The sequence below is a fragment of the Lepisosteus platostomus genome, chromosome 8, assembly GCF_059453375.1.
Source record: "Lepisosteus platostomus isolate fLepPlt1 chromosome 8, fLepPlt1.hap1, whole genome shotgun sequence".
Taxonomy (NCBI): Eukaryota; Metazoa; Chordata; class Actinopteri; order Semionotiformes; family Lepisosteidae; genus Lepisosteus; species Lepisosteus platostomus.
This window is the reverse complement of record NC_142618.1, coordinates 1,558,869-1,566,695: the sequence shown is the minus strand read 5'-3', so window position 1 is coordinate 1,566,695 and position 7,827 is coordinate 1,558,869. Positions and strand designations below refer to the sequence as shown.

Sequence of the window (7,827 nt, the reverse complement as noted above, 5' to 3'; positions counted from 1 at the left end):
TCCATCTTATCGAGCCCCATTGGACGCTGGCTCTCAGCCATTCCCATTGGCAGTTAACGTAACGTATCACCTCGCAACCCACAGCTAGCAGCCCAGCAGGTGTGAGCCTGGTCATTACCTGGATGGGAGACCTCCTGGGAAAAACTAAGGTTGCTGCTGGAAGGGCGCTCACCCTGCAGTCTGTGTTGGTCCTAATGCCACAGTATAGTGATGGGGACACTATACTGTAAAAAGTAAAACCGAGGTCCTGACTCTCTGTGGTCATTAAAAATCCCAGGGCGTTTCTTGAAAAGAGTAGGGGTGTAACCCCAGGATCCTGGCCAAATTTCCCATTGGCCCTTACCAGTCATGGCCTCCTAATAATCCCCATTTATAAACTGGCTTCACTACTCTGCTCTCCTCTCCACTGAGAGCTGGTGTGTGGTGCGTGTTCTGGCACACTATGGCTGCTGTCGCATCATCCAGGTGGGGCTGCACACTGGTGGTGGCGGAGGGGATCCCCATTACCTGTAAAGCACTTTGAGTGGAGCGTCCAGAAAAGTGCTATATAAGTGTAAGCAATTATTATTATTGCACATACAAACTATCGAGCACAGAGCAGTTCAGAGTCAAAAAGAGGTTCAGCAAGGTGATGGGTCCCAACCCTACGGGCATGTTGTGTGGTAGTACAGTGAGAGGGTCTGAACTGACTGGACCTCAGCCCTGAACTCTTGATTAGGAAGTGAATGACAGGCAAACACTTGCACAGTTGGGTTAAAATGATGGAGTCTATGGAGAAGGTGCCTTGACAGTGGACCTGCCACACATGAAAATGGAAGGGGCCTTCACAAGAGTCTTATTTGGTTGTAGATGGAAATAAAGCCCCCTGCACCTTGGGTTCTTGTTGGGTTTTTATGCTTGCAGATCCCCAGAGCCACCTTAGCAAAAGGCAGGGTCAGTCTCAATGATGTTTCAATTAACCTAGATAATATGTAGTATCAAGGCAAAGGTTTATATCATATTTCTCATGGATATACATAAACTACAGTAGCGATGGCCCTGCTTATCGCTTGGATTCAGCAAGAATGAAAATAACCACTTCAGGCTTTTACTCTAAAGCCCAAACAAAGTCCACATAATTACTCTATACTAAGTAACAATCTTGTAAAGATGGTCTGGAACTATATCCACAAAACATATTCCTCTGGCAGAAGATCTTTTGTGGAAAACAACAGCGAGTGAATCTGTCATAAAACTCTAGTTTTATCCTTTAAAACATACACTGTTAAAACAGCCTGGGTTGCCAGAGCAACCCATGTGCACTGGATACCATGGGTGCTATCTGAGTTGAAGAGAAGGCGACAGATGCTGTGAAAATGTTGTCTTGATGATTGATTTTCTTAATCTAACTAAAGGCATAGGGACTGTATTGTAAACACGGACAGCACCAATGTTTATTCTTTTCATATTTTATTTTTATGCTACAAAGTAAACAGAGGACAATAATGATTAGTACATTTGTTTTGTTACATAACATGTTTTGTTTCGTAAATTAAATACAGTATGTATATTTGATACTCTACAGAAGGCTTTGCAGTTTTTGATACATTTTGGGATCAAATCAACTAATACAGTGGAATGTATTAAATTAGTTTAAAGTTAGTTTACCTCTGGAAGCTTTATCACCTGTTAAAATTCTTAGAGCCCTCGATGAGTTGACAGTCAGTCAGTCACACTTTAAATAACAATTTAGTACACTTCAAAAACTAGTAAACAAAATTGTTGGAAATGGAGAGTGCTAATAGGTGTGCCTGTGGCTTCCCTGTTGAACAAACGAATAGGAGGAGCGCCTTCAAAAATCATACGGGACGCAAATCAAATCAAGTCTCAGAATTTAGGGGAAATAAGAAGCAAAAAGCAAAACCTCATTATTCTCATCAGGTGCATCTGGTTACAATTATGTTAGCAGTCATAGCTCATCACTTCAACACCAACTTCAGCAGCACGGCTGGTCAGTTACTTTGCTTCCATTTTCAGTCCTACAGTAAATCTCTTCTTCATTTCCACTTGTATCCCTGGCCCCTCATTTCATTGTTGAGTTTGAAGCAGTTCTTAAGGTTGTCAGGATCCTTACAGGATATGAAATACTTGAATCAAATCCACTGTAATGTCATAACATATTGAATTTTTGTATCTCTGAATAGTAAATTAAATAAGGTTATAGCACAGGATGTTTTTGGAGTGTGTGAATAGTCGGCTTCCACCTCGTGACATAGGTATATAATCTTCTTTTGAATAATTGGTTGTTTATTCCTTACATTTTCCTGATTTTGTATGCAAATCCTTTCAATCTGGATTGAAATATTGAATTTACACAAGTATCTCAGCTGCTTGATTCATCTCACCCCAGGCACAAAAGCTTTTTTAAAACCCTACTTCCTTATATAGACAGTGTATGGTAAAGGCTTATGGAAAAACGTTAAACGCTGGCTAATTTGTTGGATGAGTACATTTTGTTAAAGGTGCAATAAAATATGACTTGAACTCCCAGCAATTGTCTTCATAAAGTTATTAATGTTAGTATAATTGACATGATTTGGGTACTCACAACAATGTAAAAGCTGCACAGCGATTGTATAACTGTATGTACATGAAGCAGATTTAAAGTATGTATGTGGCTGTCAAAAGTATTTGTTCAGTTAAAATACTGAAATCGCACAGTTTTAATGAAAACTGTAAACTACAACTGCAGGCTGTTTTGAAGGCTGTGCAGATGTATGTCGTCATCTGTGCCTTTACACAACTGAGAACTGTAATGAACAAACAACTGAAACATGTATAACATCTATAATAAAACAATATGGCAGTTACGATTACATTGAATGAATGTTAATTGTAAAGAACAATGTGAGATAATTATGTTGCCTTCAGTAACCTAATCACTGAAATCAGATTTATTAGTATATATAAGTAGAGACTTATGTGTGATTAGGTTTCTTTCTTGAAAAGTGTATCATAGTAAGAACAATGAATGCTTCAAACTCTAATATATTCCCAATGTATGGAAGATGGCTTCAGACGTTTGTATTGTATTGAAAAGGTACAGTTATGGACAGGCTTGAATCCCATTGAGATGGTATTAATTGACTTGGAAATTGGTGTGGCAAAACAAAACTGTATATGTTAAAATCAAAGTTGTATATGTTAAAGAATGGGCAAAAATATCTGGAAAAATGCAGGGAACCATTTTATATATCAAAAGACTTCAAGCGTAAAACTAAGCAGAGAATGAGCATGGAAAATATTAATTTAAGGATTCTTAAATAATTTTAATAAATTAATGTTTGCATTTCTTCACATAATGCATGCTTTGGAATATTTTCCTGCTGTATTATGAAGCTGAATCTCTGGTTTTTGTCATCTAGTACTTTAAACTGTCCAGATGTTTTTGTCTGTGAGGGTATATCAACAACCACATAATTCAGAAGAGAAAAACTTTGCAATGTCACTTGCAAGTGTGGAATGTGTACATATACATATCTGTAGTACGTGTTATAAGCAGTTGAAATATTAATTTACCAGCTATAAATAACACCAGAACAAGCATACTGAAAATGGATGGATAGATAAATTTTCCACTTTATCAAAGTACTAAATACATCCTCACTCTTATTGTATAGACATTAAAATATATAGTAATAATGTCAAAAATAATAAATACAATAAAAGCATGTTCTTCTCCTGTAAACAGAAAAAAGGGGTAAAATCTTTTAGCATCCATCAGAAAATGGTGCATTTGAAGTCTTTTAAATAGAAACGCCCATGAAATGTGATGCTAAAGCTTCAAAGCTTCTAACAGCAGAGATTGAGATTCCTTGTACACACATAGGTATCAGACAGTCTACCTTTTGACTTACATTTTTTTATTTTAGCCCTGAAATGTATCTATGTTTAATATAAACATATTTCAGGGACAATGATGAATCTATGAAACTAAAACACACATCTTTGTTTTGTCTACCCCTCCTCCTGTATTTTAGAGCCAGCAGCCATATCACCCTGCAACTTACAGCTGGCAGCCCACTGAAGCTCAGCTGCTGTGAGCCTGGTCAGTACCTGGATGGGAGACCTCCTGGAAAAAACTAAGGTTGCTGCTGGAAGAGGTGTTAGTGGGGCCAGCAGGGGGTGCTCATCCTGTGGTCTATGTGGCTCCCAATGCCCCAGTGTAGTGACGGGGACACTATACTGTAAAAAGGCATCATCCTTCGGATGACATGTAAAACCAAGGTACTGACTCTCTGTGGTCATTAAAAATCCCTGGGTGTTTCTCAAAAACAGCAGGGGTGTAACCCCAGTGTCCTGGCCAAAATTCCCATTGGCCCTTACCAATCATGGCCTCCTAATAATCCCCATCTATAAACTGGCTTCATCACTCTGCTCTCCTCTCCACTGAGAGCTGATGTGTGGTGAGCGTTCTGGTGCACTATGGCTGCTGTCGCATCATGCAGGTGGGGCTGCACACTGGTGGTGGTGGTGGAGGAGATCCCCATTACCTGTAAAGCGCTTTGAGTGGAGTGTCCAGAAAAGCGCTATATAAGTGTAAGCAATTATTATAATTATTATTATTTTTAGAAATTCAAGAACTAAAAGTCCCCATTTAAGGGGTAGATCACCCATTGCGAGATACATATTAACATAATGTGTGTATATATGAAAAACAATTAATGACAAACAAGAACTAAAGGTTCAAGGACACCCACCCTTCTCACTTTATAATTGTAGTAAAAGAGGCTCCAAAAAATCCCTATGCCTCACCTACTGTGGCATTCACTGTGCACTGTAAGTATTCCCACTGCTTCAGACAGAGTGAGATTTCAGATTCAAACTACTTTCTCATGTACCTCTAAACTACTGAGTTTCAGAACCAGAAATAGTCATCTGTCCTGCTACTTCTTAGGATTCGGAGTAAGATGTTTCTTACCAACTCAGTGATGTGAAGTTATAGAAGCTGACTCATCTATACTGCACACTTTGTTACAGCTTTGTGCTTTAAACTCTGAATCTGGTGAGAATTTCTTCTATAACAAACCACGTCTATCTTGCCCTGTAATGTCTGGTTATCACTGTCCTTCTGTGGCTCCTGGACCTTTCGTATTCCTCATTCCTTTGATAACAGAGCTTTTCACTGTTCTGAAGGAGTTCCTCCATGTTGCAGTAAAACACTTACGTACTGCATGGGAGAATTTTCTAAGAAGGATTTCAGTTCATTACACTTGCTCTCCTTCACTGCTAACTTGATATGAGTTAAGGTGCACTTTATGGTTTTGTGAATACCTTGCTTACTTTGGTCCTCTCATTATTAGTGCTGTATTTCCATATCATTTGAATATATTAGCATATGCTTTGCACATTTCACAGATGCTAATGTTCATTTGGTCTTATTTTTAAATTATGTGTGTTCACGCGTATCATATGCTTTAAGACACTTCTCATTGTTTTTTTGTGAATACAGCACTTCATAGCAGGCTCCTGATCTTTGTCATAAGAAACACTGAATCAGGCTCACAATGTAATAACAACTGTTAAAAATGTAGTTCTCCTGTTCTCAGAGATGCTTACTTAAGAAAACTGTATAGAGGAAAATAGCTCATGGCATATGTGAAAAAAAACATATTCCTATGAGAGTATGCTATTAAAAAAATAAAACTAACGTATAGTAAAACATGCAAAATCTGTTAAGAATGTTAATTCTTTAAGGGACAGTAAAGCAGTGTGACTGGTGGAAATGTAGCAGAAAATACATGTCAGTAATGCTTGTCTTCCCCAAATTGAAATGTGGTTGCAGCAGCATCTCATTTTTTAATATAGAAAAACAAACCTGATAAAGTTTTAAATCTATTTTTTTAAATATCTGTTGTTTATTTTTATAGTAACAAAAACTGGAACAGAAACCTTACAACTGAAACAATGCCAGGGATAGGGAACATATAATATATCTCAACTAAAATAATGATTTAACTAACATAATTGTCTACTCCTATGATCAATACATTTCTAAATCTATGATAACCTCATATACAAACAACAGGACTATTTGTGAAATAAAACTCAAAAACAATCATGATAACAGTCTGGAAAACCTTTTAACTTTTTAATAACTTTCTGTAAACCTTATTTGTTCAAACGTAAGAAATCCTTAGATGTCCTCCTTAGGCTTACCTTCATATTTCTCAATATTTTAGTTTCACACTGTGGTAAAGGGACAGAGTTTTCATGTAGATCTCAGTTTAAGTTTCCTGACGTTGCATGAGGTGAAGCACAAAGCAGAAAAAAAACAAATATATTAGTAATTAGAATTTAAAACAGGTAGAAATATTGTTAGCACCTAAGAGAAAAGAGTATTTCAGGAACTGAATGAACTCTCACATGCACTGTATGCTATTGTCTCTGTTTACATGTCTGGGGTGTTGTATTTCAAGAGCTTAGTATAGAGTTGCCAACAGGGGCCAGATCAACTGGACGCGGAGACAGGACAGGTTTTCCATGTTACCTCTCAGCTGAAGAAAGATAAGAGAACAAAGCAGAATTAAATCTGTAGATGTAGTCTCTTAGTGTGAACGTAAGATTTCACTGATCTGATGGAATTACTTGATTTCCTGTAAAGAGTCTGTGCAAATTAGGAAAATACAAATGAAGAGGGCAATGACCAAATCTGCAATATGGGCAGTCACAAATCAGCACAATAGAATTAAGAAACAACACAAATGCTAAATATTCAAGATGTACGTTTTTTTAATAAACAGCTTTTCTTCAAACAGTGCCTAGTGATAATTAATCAACATATTCTATTTAACAAGCAATTATTGTTCAGCTTGTCCATGTTCATTTAAAGGCTAGGTGAACCTCTTTTGTCTTAGGTGTCCAGTTGATCTGAGCCCTGTGCATTACTTACACTTTAGTGTCCACTACTGTGGAAATTTGTCTTTGGCTTCTCCCATAAAAGTACAAAACTCACAAGCAAAACGTGAAATCACAACAACAGCATGTGATACATAAATGAATGGATACATAGTACATAGGTAGTGGGGGGTTGAGAATGTGTTTACTATTTCTTAGAAACGAAAATGTATTTTTTTCTTCACCAATTCCAGAACACCATTTTAAAATAACGTGCTCCAGAATATCGAAGACAGCACCGCCTATTTTTCCTATTTATATCGGCACTGCATCCAGGATCTACGCAAACTTGAAACGCATTTTTATTTAGCTATCCATAAATTATATGCGTGCATACACACTCCGAATGAGATGCTGCTTCAGTCTAGTTTGATTTCAATTTGGTTACCCAGGTTAATTTATCTTTAGGATTGATGTAAATTAACACGGGAGACCAGTCTTGGAAAAGCGCCCAATCTCCAAGGGAGACGAAATTGCACGACACCTGCTTTGCTCTTACTTCAGCTGACTTCATTAGCATCGGCGGATCAGGCTGCACTCCGATTTAAAGTCCTAAACCCCCCTCAACAATCCCACAGCTGCAAGCGCTTGTAACTTTACCGAAACGAGGCATCAGTCTCACAGTTGAGCCGACAGTCAGCAATTCCCAGTATCTCCAATCCCAAGTATCTAAGGGAAAACGGGCCAGGACGCGTTTTCAAACGCTCCAATCTCATCGCCTTTCCGCTGATGGACCCGCGGAGTGTGGTCAGGGGGGGCTGGGTGGAGACTGGGAGTCTGAGACAAACCAGACAGCTTTTCTTTTTGTTGTAGGGAGGGAGGAGGGGTTAGTCATTTCATCCCAGCTTCCGGACCTTCAAGACTGGAGGAGGAGGGGGGTAAATCCATTAG

General features: G+C 38.2%; 1 long non-coding RNA gene across 1 annotated transcript; it reads right to left on the bottom strand.

The window, feature by feature from the left end:
• Positions 1 to 1,041: 1,041 nt before the first annotated feature.
• On the bottom strand, positions 1,042 to 7,699 carry LOC148655484 (uncharacterized). The gene is made up of 3 exons (XR_015940680.1): positions 7,537 to 7,699; positions 6,199 to 6,275; positions 1,042 to 2,108 (listed from the first exon to the last, which is right to left on the bottom strand). It is a non-coding gene; the product is annotated as an uncharacterized LOC148655484 (long non-coding RNA).
• Between the last annotated feature and the right edge of the window lie 128 nt (positions 7,700 to 7,827).